The sequence below is a fragment of the Salmo salar genome, chromosome ssa13 (assembly GCF_905237065.1).
Source record: "Salmo salar chromosome ssa13, Ssal_v3.1, whole genome shotgun sequence".
Classification (NCBI taxonomy): domain Eukaryota; kingdom Metazoa; phylum Chordata; class Actinopteri; order Salmoniformes; family Salmonidae; genus Salmo; species Salmo salar.
In genome coordinates, this window is record NC_059454.1 from 58,930,040 (window position 1) to 58,947,827 (window position 17,788).

The 17,788-nt window shown below is 40.1% G+C and overlaps 1 protein-coding gene across 4 annotated transcripts in view; it reads right to left on the bottom strand.

Annotated features, from left to right (window-relative positions):
- Nucleotides 1-16,320, bottom strand: part of LOC106567514 (janus kinase and microtubule-interacting protein 2) — a 49,201-nt gene extending 32,881 nt beyond the window's left edge. For all 4 annotated transcript variants that reach the window (XM_014136834.2, XM_014136836.2, XM_014136833.2 and 1 more), the window contains exon 1: nt 15,781-16,320. The gene's annotated coding sequence lies outside the window, so the exon portion shown is untranslated. The remainder of the gene's footprint in view (nt 1-15,780) is intronic.
- Nucleotides 16,321-17,788: the final 1,468 nt, after the last annotated feature.

A 17,788-nucleotide genomic window follows, 5' to 3' on the forward strand; every position in this document is an offset into this window, starting at 1 on the left:
GTTCCCTTCCTGACATGTGACACAGAGGACGTGTGAGCATTAGGCTTGGGCGGTATCCAGATTTTCATATTGTGATACCGTCCTTCTCTCATCCTGGGATTTACAGTATTACCGGCATAGCACACAAGGGGACACTAAAATGCAAGAAAAGCCAATTGGCCATCTATTACCAGAATGCTAACAAAAGTAGCACAAACTAATAGCAGAATCATATGGACACTTTTAGCTAAATGCTAACAAATGAAAAGTAACAAACTAATTGCAAAGACAGGCAAATCCAGCTCATAAAGTTATACAAGCATAGCTAGTAGCTACAGAATGTCATTTTCGGTGAGTGTGGACATTTACAAGTGAAAGTGAACGAGAGAAATTGTGCAACTGATCAAAGCATCCTGCAAGCTGATAAAATGTTTTGTATTATTACAATGTGTTATTAATAAGGTAGTTAAGTCTCTGACTGGTTCGGTTACAAAAACAGTTACAGTTATTACAGTGTAGTAACTACGTATAAGGGCCACTATATATAACTGCATAGTTTCCTAAGGACCTGAAGTGAGGCGACCATCTCTGTCGGCGTGTTACCAACACCAAGGGTGTTACCATAGGTTACAATGGTGTAACAATCAGAAACAATATAGTGTAACAGTAACATAACAAAACATTGAAAAGGTAAGGGCAAAAAAAAAAGAAGAAAAAAATACAGTTTCCAAATAGTTGCCGAACTTTCTGCACAGATACACACCTCACATTTCACCAATAAGTTTACACATCGGCATCCCCTTACTCCCTTTACACTGAGTTAAGGTTGCCATTTCGAGCGCCAAGCTACATCGTCGCTGCCCCTCTCTAACAGGTCAACTAAATCTCTAGGCAAATGCTCCAGCATCAGCTGCCACACTTAGTATAAATGTTTTCATTTCCTTTCATCCTACTAAAACCTAGCAGTGTTAGAAACCTAGACACATTTTGCATAACCAAGGCATTCAAACAAGGTTGTAATGAAAACTAATGGGACTGCAGCGACTGTGTTGGCATCAAAATCCGGGGATTAAACTATGTTTCTATTCAAGCGTTGACATAGTAATGGACCAATAGTTTTCGAGCAAAGATGAAAAAACGGACCCCTCTGGCTTCACGTTACATCGCTAACGTACGGCACGGCACGCATTTTGCAACCCATTGTGTTGCCGTACAGCGTCTTTCCACCTGGGGTAGCGTTTCTCTCACAGATTAGAAACATGCTTAACCATATACACTTGTAAGAAACCTTCATTATTCATGATTTTTGTTTAAATGAGCATTAGTTTTAATATTATTATTGCCAATATTAAACACATTTTTTCATGAGTAGGGTGCTAATAGCAATGTGGTCATCAATAACACAAACACTGAATCAATCAATAATGAATTGCATGACACTTAGATTTTTGCTCTCAAGTTTGCAGTGTTAACGTTTTGAAATACATTTGCCGTGCCAACCTATTCACTGGAGCTGTGTGTTCAATACGTGTGCTATCTATTAAAGTCGTTTGCAAATTACACGCTCTAACCCAAATTGAGAGGCGACATTCCTGCGTGCCTCTCTTTCTGCTCTTGATTGTGCACAGGGGAAGAAAATGAACGGAACTCCCTAAAAGACAGCATGTCACCAAACTGCAATAGTAATTAACTATATGGAATGTTTTTGGACCATTGGCTTCCCTGTAAACAGGTACTGACAGGAGGCATGAGTCACCTCCCTCAGGCTACTCCCCGCCATCACCTCATAAGCAGCCTGTAGCTATTCAGGGGTGTAATGGCACTGTTTCTTGGGCTGTTGCTGGGTATTTCCCTTTCCAGACATTTCCTGTCATAATACAGTTAAAATCGTTTTTTTTGTGTGTGTGTGTGTGTGTGTGCATGCAACATCATTCATAAAGATAGTGCCAATGAAATGGACTAACAAATGTGAATATCATTTCCATGAAATCCAACATAACGTTATTTATTTTTTTGAGCAGTGTATTTCAAGGCCTACCTTCAAACTCAGTGCCTCTTTGCTTGACATCATGGGAAAATCAAAAGAAATTAGCCAAGACCTCAGAACAAGTCTGGTTCATCCTTGGGGGCAATTTCCAAACGCCTGAAGGTACCACGTTCATCTGTACAAACAATAGTACGCAAGTATAAACACCATGGGACCACGCAGCCGTCATACCGCTCAGGAAGGAGACGCGTTCTGTCTCCTAGAGATGAAAGTACTTTTGTGCAAAAAGTGCAAATCAATCCAAGAACAACAGCAAAGGACCTGGTGAAGATGCTGGAGGAAACAAGTACAAAAGTATCTATATTCACAGTAAAATGAGTCCTATATCGACATAACCTGAAAGGCCGCTCAGCAAGGAAGAAGCCACTGCTCCGAAACCACCATAAAAAAGCCAGACTACGGTTTGCAACTGCACATGGGGACAAATATCGTATTTTTTGGAGAAATGTCCTCTGGTCTGATGAAACAAAAATAAAACTGCTTGCAAGCCGAAGAACACAATCCCAACCGTGAAGCACGGGGGTGGCAGCATCATGTTGTGTGGGTGCTTTGCTGCAGAAGGGACTGGTGCACATCACAAAATAGATGGCATCATGAGGCAGGAAAATTATGTGGATATATTGAAGCAACATCTCAAGACATCAGTCAGGAAGTTAAAGCTTGGTCGCAAATGGGTCTTCCAAATGGACAATGACCCCAAGCATACTTCCAAAGTTGTGGTAAAATGGCTTAAGGACAACAGCATGGCTACCACAGCATTCTTCAGCGATACGCCATCCAATCTGGTTTGTGCTTAGTGGGACTATCACTTGTTTTTCAACAGTACAATGACCCAAAACACACTTCCAGGCTGTTTAAGGGTTATTTAACCCTTAGGAGAGTGATGGAGTGCTGCATCAGATGACCTGGCCTCCCCAATCACCCGAACTCAACCCAATTGAGATGGTTTTGGATGAGTTGGACCGCGGAGTGAAGGAAAAGTAGACAACAAGTGCTCAGCATATGCGTTGGAAAAGCATTCCTCATGAAGCTGGTTGAGAGAATGCCAAGAGTGTGCAAAGCTGTCATCAAGGCAAAGGGTGGCTCCTTTGAAGAATCTAAAATATATATATATTTTGATTTGTTTAACACTTTTTGGGTTACAACATGATTCCATATGTGTTATTTCATAGTTTAGATGTCTTCACTATTATTCTACATTGTAGAAAATAGTAAAAAATAAAGAAAAACCCTTGAATGATAAGATGTGTCCAAACTTTTGACTGGTACTGTATATATATTTTTTGCTAAACAGGTGTCTCGGAACAGGTGGGGTTTAGCCTCAGCTGCCCTGAATGACGAGTCGCCACTGCAATCATGTCCCTAATCCCACATTCTATGCGTCTAACTTTTCTTTCTGTGCTTAGCACAGTCATGTCATGGTTGTTGGTATTAAAAGGATATAGTTAAGTCTAGGCTTCTCTATAAAATGTTTCTATTTAAGGTCAGGAAGTAGGCTATTTACTTTGAACAAGATTGAATACTCAACAATGACATATACAGCAAACAATGACATTTTGTTTATGAATGCAGAGCCAACCTAACAGGATAACACTATATTAAGAAAACATGAGAAGAAAAATAACAATGGATTCTATAAGGATTCCTGTACAAAACACATTTTAACCGTACAGGAATTTTGACCGTACAGGACAAAATTGAGATGCTAAAATCCTCTCAATGAAAAGTTGAGACATGTCCTCTGTGTGCATCTGGCATTTGTTTTGAAAAGTGAGTGATCATGGTGTAAAGAGATCCTGGGGCTTGTGTTGGTAAGACCTGATGTTGTACAATGGGTCAAGTGTTCCCAAACTTTTTCACTCAGGCCCCCCTTCCAGGATTGGGGAAAGGTATGCAATGACTGACATGACGAGAAAAAACTGATGATGCACTTCCCAATTTGTGCATTCTACTATTACAACTTTCAAGAGTAAGTTAAAAGCCGGACTGAGTTGTATGAACTGAATGCATTCACTACTGTAAGTCGCTCTGGATAAGAGCGTCTGCTAAATGACTAAAATGTAAAATGTAAATGTAAAATGTTATTGTACATTTCGTGGAAAGAGCAGGTGTTCATGTACACTCAGTGGATATGATGGAGTGAGAGGACAGAGGAGAGTTGTTGTTACAACTGTTGTTAGTTGTTATACACATTTTTTACATTAATATTGTTGCTTTATAGAGTAATTTACTGACGTTAAGTCGTTTATAAAAGTATTTATCTCGTGCTACTGGAAGTTATAATATGAACCCTAATCATTCCCACGCTTTGTTCATTAACATTATATAAAGTAACATTATATTCCTTCATCTCTCTCTTTGAACAGAATCACATCCATCTCTTCTGAAATTAACGTTCCCTACTTTGTGTTACTTATATATTGAACGGTATTTATTTATTTATCAAGACACTATCAATGGTGAGTGTAAAGTGAATTACTTGTGAGCTCATCAATAGTTAATTCAATCAACAGTACATGTTTCGCGTCATCACTGCGAGCCATCATGACTCTCAAAAGCCGTGACAGCCGCAGTTTACTTCTGAAGAACACTTTAGCGCCGCTCTAAAACCCCCTATTCAAATTCGACACAAACCTTCAAGTAGGTATGTAATGAGACATTATATAAACTCTTTATAGTGTTTTATTGACATTTTAGAGGTGATAAGTTGAACAAATTGGGTGAAAAATGCTGTTTCCCCACACAACACATCTTCCCCTTTCACTATCACTCAGTAGCCTTCGCTTCCCCCTTCACCATTGCCTTCTTCAATCATGCAGGGATGGACAGCCTGGAGGTCTCGTTACTGATTTAGCTGGAAATGGGAGAAATTGTGCTTTACAATGGAATTAATATTGCAGTTGACCTGGAAGTATTACATTTGTATGTGTATGTGTATGTATGTGCCAATTACTGTTGTGTATTTTAAACACATTGGGGATGTTGTCTGTGTAGGAGTTTGTACAGGACTTCTCTGATCCTGTAACAAGAAAATGTGGTGTTGCATGATGAGATCCATGCTGCCCATCTCAAGGTCCCTCTCCCAGATTCTTAATACATTATCTATATTGTATTTATCCCAAGTATGAATTGACTCATAAAAGTAAGAGATAAAACACTTTGACTCTGTGAATTGGAGGAAGCATTTATCAATTGGACCCGTCAACGACCCATCTAGAGGTAATGTGTGTCAGTCCGAAATAAAATTTAGAACTTGCAAGAAACCATAAAAGTGCATTTGCGGGATACCAAACTTAGCTTGGATTTGTGTAAAACACATCAGAACATTGTTTGAGTATAGGTCCCCAGTAACTGATTCCTCTGCTGAGCCATGAGCCGAAGATACTGTTGTTAAATCCTGGAGGGAATGCTCTATTGCTTCTATCAGTGATGAGGAAATACCTTTTGGACTGTACAGTAGATCACAGGGTTATTCAAAATGTTTGATGTATTTGTTTACTATTACTAGTAAGAACACTTAACAACGCCATAGGTGCACAGCCCCATGCTTCTGGAGACTGTGTCCCACCCCTGAGATAGTCATGCATCCATTCTAAAATGGTATGGCATGCCCAATTGTAGTTCAGCATATTCTTTGGGTAGTTGTAGCGTACTCATTTTAAGTCTAGCACTTTTACCACGCCAAATGATTTAGAGAGGTCCGTCTCTACACTCTTCACCATTTTTCTAGTGAAATGTCCTCTTATTTCATGAATCAAATCTCAGGGTCAGTTAGAGTGCAAGTAGTTAGACCTATTCTCTTACTGCTTGTTTGAGCCTATTTCCTCGTAGCACACTCTGGCATTAACACACCTTCCCCCTGGATTTAAGCCTGAAGCAGAACTCCAAGACATAAGGCAAGTAAGGCTTATGAACAATGAGAAAGGGGAGAAGGCAGTGAGGTTCCCGCAGCAGGAGTGGCCTGCTTCCCAGCTCTGATGCATGGTGAGGGTTGAACACAACATCATTAAGCACACTGGCATCATGACCCACTTAACTCTCCACTGAGACATCAAATCTGTTGCTACCGGATTCTGCAGATGATGCTTTGTAGCCGTCCGCAAGTCATGAATAAAGATTTCTGGTGTTCGAATACCATTTTACCAATTTCCGCTTTTGATAGAAAATGTAGGCTGTGTATATTATGCTGTGTTTAAGTACTCATGTAATGTTTGTATGGTATATTCCTAAGCACCACTGCTGTTTGATACCACTTTGTTTGTGATAGTAATTCCGAAATGAAGAGTTTCCAAAACGCTATATATACAATTTCAGAAATGGAAGTAAATCCGCTTTTTTTTAATTGAACTTACGTTTTTTTCCCACATCTAACCATGCATTATTAAATCACAGACATGTTTGTTTGAAATCTATCACTTGAAGGTTTCATTTCAGAGACAAATAATCATGTTTATTTTCCTAAACGAGATATATCCGCATCACTCTCATAGAAAAAAGTAGTACTGCAAGGTTTTACACAGTCAAACCTGACGAATAACTACATTTGTATTAAAAAACTGTACAAATTAAACATTTGTGACATTGAAAAATATATATATATATATACAGTGAGGGAAAAAAGTATTTGATCCCCTGCTGATTTTGTACGTTTGCCCACTGTCAAAGAAATGATCAGTCTATAATGGTAGGTTTATTTGAACAGTGAGAGACAGAATAACAACAAAAAAATCCAGAAAAACGCATGTCAAAAATGTTATAAATTGATTTGCATTTTAATGAGGGAAATAAGTATTTGACCCCTCTGCAAAACATTACTTAGTACTTGCTGGCAAAACCCTTGTTGGCAATCACAGAGGTCAGACGTTTCTTGTAGTTGGCCAACAGGTTTGCACACATCTCAGGAGGGATTTTGTCCCACTCCTCTTTGCAGATCTTCTCCAAGTCATTAAGGTTTCGAGGCTGACATTTGGCAACTAGAACCTTGAGCTCCCTCCACAGATTTTCTATGGGATTAAGGTCTGGAGACTGGCTAGGCCACTCCAGGACCTTAATGTGCTTCTTCTTGAGCCACTCCTTTGTTGCCTTGCCCGTCTGTTTTGGGTCATTGTCATGCTGGAATACCCATCCACGACCCATTTTCAATGCCCTGGCTGAGGGAAGGAGGTTCTCACCCAAGATTTGACGGTACATGGCCCCGTCCATCGTCCCTTTGATGCGGTGAAGTTGTCCTGTCCCCTTAGCAGAAAAACACCCCCAAAGCACAATGTTTCCACCTCCATGTTTGACGGTGGAGATGGTGTCCTTGGGGTCATAGGCAGCATTCCTCCTCCTCCAAACACGGCGAGTTGAGTTGATGCCAAAGAGCTCCATTTTGGTCTCATCTGACCACAACACTTTCCCCCAGTTGTCCTCTGAATCATTCAGATGTTCATTGGCAAACTTCAGACGGGCATGTATATGTGCTTTCTTGAGCATGGGGACCTTGCGGGCACTGCAGAATTTCAGTCCTTCACGGCGTAGTGTGTTACCAATTGTTTTCTTGGTGACTATGGTCCCAGCTGCCCTGAGATCATTGACAAGATCCTCCCGTGTAGTTCTGGGCTGATTCCTCACCGTTCTCATGATCATTGCAACTCCACGAGGTGAGATCTTGCATGGAGCCCCAGGCCGAGGGATATTGACAGTTCTTTTGTGTTTCTTCCATTTGCGAATAATCGCACCAACTGTTGTCACCTTCTCACCAAACTGCTTGGCGATGGTCTTGTAGCCCATTCCAGCCTTGTGTAGGTCTACAATCTTGTCCCTGACATCCTTGGAGAGCTCTTTGGTCTTGGCCATGGTGGAGAGTTTGGAATCTGATTGATTGATTGATTGCTTCTGTGGACAGTTAAATGTATTTGGCTCAGGTGTATGTAAACTTCCGTCTTCAACTGTATATTTACAGTGAGGGAAAAAAGTATTTGATCCCCTGCTGATTTTGTACATTTGCCCACTGACAAAGAAATGATCAGTCTATAATTTTAATGGTAGGTTTATTTGAACAGTGAGAGACAGAATAACAACAAAAAAATCCAGAAAAATGCATGTCAAAGATGTTATAAATTGATTTGCATTTTAATGAGGGAAATAAGTATTTGACCCCCTCTCAATCAGAAAGATTTCTGGCTCCCAGCTGTCTTTTATACAGGTAACAAAGTGAGATTAGGAGCACTCCCTTTAAGAGTGTGCTCCTAATCTTAGCTCGTTACCTGTCAAATACTTATTTCCCTCATTAAAATGCAAATCAATTTATAACATCTTTGACATGCGTTTTTCTGGATTTTTTTGTTGTTATTCTGTCTCTCACTGTTCAAATAAACCTACCATTAAAATTATAGACAGATTTTTCTTTGTCAGTGGGCAAACGTACAAAATCAGCAGGGGATCAAATACTTTTTTCCCTCACTGTAAATATACAGTTGAAGACGGAAGTTTACATACACCTGAGCCAAATACATTTAAACTCAGTTTTTCACAATTTCTGACATTTAATCCTAGTAAAAATCCCCTGTTTTAGGACAGTTAGGATGACCACTTTATTTTAAGAATGTGAAATGTCAGAATAATAGTAGAGAGAATGATTTATTTCAGCTTTTATTTCTTTCATCACATTCCCAGTGGGTCAGTAGTTTACATTAGAGGTCGACCGATTAATCGGAATGGCCGATTAATTAGGGCCGATTTCCAGTTTTCATAACAATCGGAAATTGGTATTTTTGGACGACGATTTGGCCCAAAAAATTTTTACTTTTTTTCTTACACCTTTATTTAACTAGGCAAGTCAGTTAAGAACACATTCTTATTTTCAACGATGGCCTAGGAACTGCCTTGTTCAGGGGCAGAACGACTGATTTTTACCTTGTCAGCTCGGGGATTCAAGCTTTCAACGTTACGGTTAACTAGTCCAACGCTCTAACCACCTGCTTTACATTGCACTCCACGAGGAGCCTGCCTGTTATGCGAATGTAGTAAGAAGCCAAGGTAAGTTGCTAGCTAGCATTAAACTTATCTTATAAAAAACAATCAATCATAATCACTAGTTAACTACACATGGTTGATGATATTACTAGTTTATCTAGCCTGTCCTGCGTGGCATATAACCGCTAAGGTACACGTTGCTCCAACGTGTACCTAACCATAAACATCAATGCCTTTCTTAAAATCAATACACAAGTATATATTTTTAAACCTGCATATTTAGTTAATATTGCCTGCTAACATGAATTTCTTTTAATTAGGGAAAATGTGTCACTTCTCTTGCAAGAGAGTCAGGGTATATGCAGCAGTTTGGGCCGCCTGGCTCGTTGCGAACTGTGAAGACTATTTCTTCCTAACAAAGACAGCCGACTTCGCCAAACGGGGGATGATTTAACAAAAGCGCATTTGCGAAAAAAGCACAATCGTTGCACGACTGTACCTAACCATAAACATCAATGCCTTTCTTAAAATCAATCCACAGAAGTATATATTTTTAAACCTGCATATTTAGCTAAAAGAAATCCAGGTTAGCAGGCAATATTAACCAGGTGAAATTGTGTCACTTCTCTTCCGTTCATTGCACGCAAGGTCAGGGTATATGCAACAGTTTGGGCCGCCTGGCTTGTTGCGAACTAATTTGCCAGAATTTTACGTAATTATGACATAACATTGAAGGTTGTGCAATGTAACAGGAATATTTAGACTTAGGGATGCCACCCGTTAGATAAAATACAGAACGGTTCCGTATTTCACTGAAAGGAAAACCTTTTTGTTTTCGAGATGATAGTTTCCGGATTCGACCATATTAATGACCTAAGGCTCGTATTTCTGTGTGTTTATTATAATAATTATAATAAGTCTATGATTTGATTGAGCAGTCTGACTGAGCGGTGGTAGGCAGCAGCAGGCTCGTAAGCATTCATTCAAACAGCACTTTCGTGCGTTTTGCCAGCAGCTCTTCGCTGTGCTTCAAGCATTGGGCTGTTTATGACTTCAAGCCTATCAACTCCCAAGATTAGGCTGGTGTAACTGATGTGAAATGGCTAGCTAGTTAGCGGGGTGCGCGCTAATAGCGTTTCAAACGTCACTCGCTCTGAGACTTGGAGTAGTTGTTCCCTTTGCTCTGCATGGGTAACGCTGCTTCGAGGGTGGCTGTTGTCGATGTGTTCCTGGTTCGAAACCAGGTAGGAGCGAGGAGAGGGACGGAAGCTATACTGTTACACTGGCAATACTAAAGTGCCTATAAGAACATCAAATAGTCAAACGTATATGAAATACAAATCGTATAGAGAGAAATAGTCCTATAATTCCTATAATAACTACAACCTAAAACTTCTTACCTGGGAATATTGAAGACTCATGTTAAAAGGAACCACCAGCTTTCATATGTTCTCATGTTCTGGGCAAGGAACTTAAACGTTAGCTTTCTTACATGACACATATTGCACTTTTACTTTCTTCTCCAACACTTTGTTTTTGCATTATTTAAACCAAATTGAACATGTTTCATGATTTATTTGAGGCTAAATTGATTTTATTGATGTATTATATTAAGATAAAATAAGTGTTCATTCAGTATTGTTGTAAAATTCATTTTTTTATTTTAAATTGGCCGATTAATCGGTATCGGCTTTTTTGGGTCCTCCAATAATCGGTATCGGCGTTAAAATCATAATCGGTCGACCTCTAGTTTACATACACTCAATTAGTATTTGGTAGCTTTGCAATTAAATTGTTTAACTTCGGTCAAACATTTCGGGTAGCCTTCCACAAGAATCCCACAATAAGTTGGGGGAATTTTGGCCCATTCCTCCTGACAGAGCTTGTGTAACTGAGTCAGGTTTCTAGGCCTCCTTGCTCGCACATACTTTTTCAGTTCTGCCCACAAATTTTCTATAGGATTGAGGTCAGGGTTTTGTGATGGCCACTCAAAACCTTGACTTTGTTGTCCTTAAGCCATTTTGCCACAACTTTGGAAGTATGCTTGGTGTCATTGTCCATTTGGAAGACCCATTTGCGACCAAGCTTTAACTTCCTGACTGATGTCTTGAGATGTTGCTTCAATATATCCACATATTTTTCCTGCCTCATGATGCCATATATTTTGTGAAGTGCACCAGTCCTTCCTGCAGCAAAGCACTCCAACAACATGATGCTGCCACCCCCGTGCTTCACGGTTGGGATGATGTTCTTCGACTTGCAAGCATCCCCCTTTTTCCTCCAAACATAACGATGGTCATCATAGTCAAACAGTTCTATTTTTGTTTCATCAGACCAGAGGACATTTCTCCATGTGCAGTTGCAAGCCATAGTCTGGCTTTTGTATGGCGGTTTTGGAGCAGTGGCTTCTTCCTTGCTGAGCGACCTTTCAGGTTATGTCGATATTGGACTTGTTTTACTGTGGATATAGATACTTTTGTACCTGTTTCCTCCAGCACCTTCACAACGTCCTTTGCTGTTGTTATGGGATTGATTTGCACTTTTCGCGCCAAAGTACGTTAATTTCTAGGAGACAGAACGCTTCTCCTTCCTGAGCGGTATGACGGCTGTGTGGTCCCATGGTGTTTATACGTGCATACTATTGTTTGTACAGATGAATGTGGTACCTTCAGGCATTTGGAAATTGCTCCCAAGGAAGAACCAGACTTGTGGAGGTCTGCTATTTTTTTTCTGAGGTCTTGGCTGATTTCTTTTGATTTTCCCATGATGTCAAGCAATGAGGCACTGAGTTTGAAGGTAGGCCTTGAAATACATCCACAGGTACACCTCCAATTGACTCAAATTATGTCAATTAGCCTATCAGAAGCTTCTAAAGCCATGACATCATTTTCTGGAATTTTCCAAGATGTTTAAAGGCACAGTCAACTTAGTGTATGTAAACTTCTGATCCCCTGGAATTGTGATACAGTGAATTATAAGTGAAATAATCTGTCTGTAAACAATTGTTGGAAAAATTACTTGCACAAAATGGATGTCCTAACCGACTTGCCAAAACTATAGTTTGTTAACAAGAAATTTGTTTGAGTGGTTGAAAAACGAGTTTTAATGACTCCAACCTAAATGTATGTAAACTTCCGACTTCAACTGTATATATAACCTTCCAGAAGGACAACCATCTCTGCAGCACTCCACCAATCAGGCCTTTATGGTAGAGTGGCCAGACGGAAGCCACTCCTTGGTAAAAGGCACATGAAAGCCTGCTTGGAGTTTGCCAAAAGGCACATAGAAGACTCTCAGACCATGAGAAACAAGATTCTCTGGTCTGATGAAAGCAAGATTGAACTCTTTGGCATGAATGGCAAGCATCACGTTTGGAGGAAACATGGCATCATCCCTACGGTGAAGCATGGTGGTGGCAGCATCATGCTGTGGGGATGTTCTTCAGCGGCAGAGACTGGAAGACTAGTCAGGATTGAGGGAAAGATGAACGGAGCAAAGTACAGAGAGATACTTGATGAAAACCTTCTCCAGAGCCCTCAAGACCTCAAACTGGGGGCGAAGGTTCACCTTCCAACAGGACAACGACCCTAAGCACAAAGCCAAAACAACACAGGAGTGGCATTGGGAAAAGTCTCTGAATGTACATGATGGCCCAGCCATAGCCCAGACTTGAACCCGATTGAACATCTCTGGAGAGACTAGGGCTGTGGCGGTCACGACATTTCGTCAGCCGGTGATTGTCAAGATAATAACGGTCGGTCTCACGGTAATTTACCATCTCCTGGCTTCCACAAATAGCCTACAAGCCACTGATGCAGACCTTTGGAAGGCCAGCATCCCGGAGTTGCCTCTTCACTGTTGACGTTGAGACTGGTATTTTGCAGGTATTATTTAATGAAGCTGCCAGTTTAGGACTTGTGAGGCGTCTGTTTCTCAAACTAGACACTCTAATGTACTTGTACTCTTGCTCAGTTGTGCACCGGGGCCTCCCACTCCTCTTTCTATTCTGGTTAGGGCCCGTTTGCGCTGTTCTGTGAAGGGAGTAGTACACAGCACAGTACAAGATCCTCAGTTTCTTGGCAATTTCTCGCATGGAATAGCCTTCATTTCTCAGAACAAGAATAAACTGACGGGTTTCGGAAAAAAGTACTTCGTTTCTGGCCATTTTGAGCCTGTAATGAACCCACAAATGCTGACGCTCCAGATACTCAACTAGTCTAAAGAAGGCCAGTTTTATTGCTTCTTTAATCAGGATCACAGTTTTCAGCTGTGCTAACATAATTGCAAAAGGGTTTTCTAATGATCAATTAGCCTTTTAAAATGCTAAACTTGGATTAGCTAACACAATGTGCCATTGGAACACAGGAATGATGGTTGCTGATAATGGGCCTCTGTACGCCTATGTAGATATTCCATAAAAAATCTGCCGTTTCCAGTTATAATAGTCATTTACAACATTAACAATGTCTACACTGTATTTCTGATCAATTTGATGTCATTTTAATGTACAAAAAAACTAGCTGTGTATATATATATATATATATATATATATATATATATATATTTTATCATCAATACAGTAATATGAGATCTGGGCTCTGGTCAAAAGTAGTGCACTCTGTAGGGAATAGGGGTGCCATTTGGGACAATGCCTGACTCTAACCGAACGCTACAGCATGAGGCTAGATTTATGATGGGTTGAATTTATGCAGTATGTTAAACATACAGGATACGCACACTCCATTCAAGCTAAACAATGGATATATGGCATTTTGCAACAAACCCCATTTTAATACACATCTAATATCTATTCATAAAAAAATATTAGAAGAATAATATGTTACACACACACATAGATATAGCCATGAGCAATCATTTCTGATGAAAAACCACAACTGTGAAAAATTGGTTGGATATATCGTTTCAGAAATAAACTCTGCAAATGCTACTCTTATACCAAAGACTACCCTTTAGGTAGGAGCTGCAAATGTATGTCCGTCTGTTCGCAAGGCATTGGCACATGTCCAATTTCATCTTCCGCTCCCAACAACTCAAACAACTTCATTTCCATTCTGACATAAACAATGACAAGTAATAAAAAATATACATGCCACATAGTATACTATACATCATATTGATATAACCATTCTATTCACATACAATACATTTCATTGCATATAAAACATATAAAATTGCAGCTTGTTTTGCAAGGCTCACTGCATTTGCCAATGCATATATTTTTCAGATTGCATGCTGCTGGAATATAATACATTTCCTAATGCCAAGCCTAAACAAGTTGGATTTCAGTTCGCTCCAAATTGCCCCTGTCATTTCCAGATAAATATGACATTTTGGGACACATTTCTAAAGAGAATCCAGGTTATGCAATCTTTGCAGATGGTGCACTCTTGTGTGCCCCAAATGGCACCCTATTCCTTATTGGCCCTGGTCAAAAGTAGTGCATTATATAAGGAATATGGTGCCATTTGGGATACAAGCCTCTGAATCCAGTGCTGGCTGTGCCAGAGGACCTGAGGTTTAATCACTCTGCATGGCAGTGAACATTATCCTTCCTGTCTGATTATTTGGGCTGGACAGCACTTGTCATTGGATTACCACTGTGCCCCCCTCTCCTTTTACATTATAATTGTTGGTACTCACTGTACTCAACATACTATTGCCATATTAACTATTAGATCCATATGAACTATTAAGATCTCTATGACCAGGATTGATGAGAAAGCAGACCTTTGCTCTGAGGGTCGGCCGGTCTAGACTGGGCCTGTACTAACATCTAATCCCTAAACTATCAGCCAGCCACAACAACGACCACAACATCCCAATGGTTGTGATCCCAAAACAAACTGCTCTCCAGATATTGAGGCCTTAGGCCTATTACACAATGATTTGAAAAAGGATGTTGTGCCCAGTATTGGATAACCTAGCGGATGGATTGTGATATATCTAGGCCTCCGTGCATGCATACAAACACTCTAGTAGGCCTAACATGTTATATTGTTGTGTTGCATGTAAATAGTTGACACACTTATTACAAATGTCTTCAATCAGATTGGTTTCATTTTTGAGAACACAATTCTGTTCGATCTTGTTTTTATGGTAACTATTGTTCTTATGGCTATGAATATAATGGGCCTTGTCCTATGTGTTGCCATATAAATATCACACACAACAATAAGCATACCAGATGGGACAGGTAGCCTAAATTACGGAGGAAACAGCACTATAGCACTAGAGAAAAAGAGCAATGCAAGTCGGTTTACCCACGGCACTTCAACAACTGATGATGAATTATCCAACGTGTCATTAGCAAATGTCAGTTACAGTAACTAACAGAAAGACAGATGTTGCCAATTCATCGTGTGAATTCATAGTTTAAAATGGCCCTGGCCATAATATGCCTAAGCACCCACCAGCAATTTCCTCTCCATCTTTGAAAGGCTGCATGCTTTCTAATGCGCAGGCCAATACTGTAACTTCCCGACAGTTAGCTACAGCTACACGCTCATTTAAAAATGCCTACATAACAATTACCCTACGCATGAATTACGAAAAGCATAAAATGACATATAAACTCAATCATTTATAGATGCACTGCAATGTCCTGACATAAGCTTGATAATAACGACCGTAATAACACACATACGGCGCTTGCTCTTCATGAGAATTCCTGTCAACCTGCTGCAAAAGCATACATCTCTCTCCCATCTCTCTATTATTCATACCTTGTCAAACATTTGAAATAACATATTAAATAAACAGAAACAAAGCATTCTTACCGTGCAATTAATCTCCACAATGTATTAAGGCCTAAGGTTTTTAAAACCGTATCCATGGCCCTGGGTTTTTTTTCTCCGCTAGTGCTCAGCATCAGCAGCCGACATACAATGAGAGGGCTGACGCTACGAGACCCCGCCCTCCTTCCCTTGCAGAGAGAATGAGCCCTCGTCACCGTCTTCAGTACCGGGAACTGCGGTCTGTGCTACTCCACCGTGTACGCGCCGCCGTCCTGTGGGCTGCGGCTATACGCGAAGAAGAAGGCTATTGCGCTCTGTTTCTTTCTTCTTTTCAGCTCTCTATCCCCCGTTCAAGGAAACGGTGTCAACCGCTCACAGACAAAGGAATGATAAGCACACAGGGTGTCGTTCGTTGAAGTGTAGGCGGCCATCAGTGTCGTTTTCAGGCGCAAGGAAAATGAACAATATACGTATCTAGGCTAGGCTAGGATAGGACTTAGCTGGGGAGATTCCCTAAAAATACGCTACTTCGATACAACTACGTCTTTTTCGTAGCAGTTTAGGAGAACTTATGCAGCAGGTTAGGATACAACGTCAGTCATTGTCAGTCAATACCGGGCAACAGTCAGAACAAAAGTTTTATTAAAAAGTATGGATTTCAGCAAATAAAAGCACATAGCTACAGAGGACAAACATAGGTACTGTACATGGAATGGTTTTAAAGTAACTGTCTAGGGTTTCCAGATTTCTATGAAATATGACCTATAATTAAAACAATATGAGTGGAATAGTTATCAGATAATCATGAAAAGTGAATACTGATGAGTGAGAAAGTTAGAGAGGCACAAATATCATGCTAACTTCTCACCATTACCAATAACAGGGGAGGTTAGTATTTTGGGGGGATATGACGTTTATGCCTCTAACTTTCTCACACATCATTATTCACGATTCATTCATGATTATCCATAATCATGGTAGCATCCACATTAATGTAGAAGTGTTCAGAAACATATTATATTCTTATTTACAATAAAACATGACCTGAAAATAACACAATACATTATTTTCCATTAATTTATATTGGACATAACATAATCTGATTTACAACCAAAACGAACGGCAAATGCATTCAATAGGTTTGTAGAGTCACACGCTTGATGAAGTTATTGCGTGTTAGGAATATGGGACAAAATGCTAAACATTTGATTACTTAAATACACATAAGTGAATTTGGCCAAATCCTTATGACACCTTCAAATGTGGGGACTAGATACATAAAGTGCTTTCATTTCTAAACGGTAAAACAGATATCTATGAAAATAACCTCAAATAAAAGGTGACATTATGTACTGTAGCCTCATATGAAACATTTGATCTCAAATTCAAAATGTTGGAGTATACAGTGCATTCGGAAAGTATTCAGACCCCTTGACTTTTTCCACATTTTGTTACGTTACAATCTTATTCTAAAATGGATTAAATAATTGTTTCCTCTCATCAATCTACACACAATACCCCATAATGACAAAGTGAAAACAGGTTTGTAGAAATGTTTTCTCATTTAATAAATATAAAAAACCGAAATACCTTATTAACATAGTATTCAGAACCCTTTGCTATGAGACTCGAAATTGAGCTCAGGTGCATCCTGTTTCCATTGATCATCCTTGAGTTGTTTCTACAACTTGATTGGAGTCCACCTATGGGAAATTCAATTGATGGGACATAATTTGGAAAGGTACCTAGAGTCTGGCCACTCTACCATAAATGCCTGAGTGGTGGAGTGCTGCAGAGATGGTTGTCCTTCTGGAAGGTTTTCCCATCTCCACAGAGGGACTCTGGAGCTCTGTCAGAGTGACCATCGGGTTCTTGGTCCCCTCCCTGACCAAGGCCCTTCTCCCCCGATTGCTCAGTTTGGCTGGGTGGCCAGCTCTAGGAAGAGTCTTTGCTGCAGAAATGTTTTGGTACCCTTCCCCAGATCTGTGCCTCTCCACAATCCTGTCCCGGAGCTCTACGGACAATTCCTTTCGACCTCATGGCTTGGTTT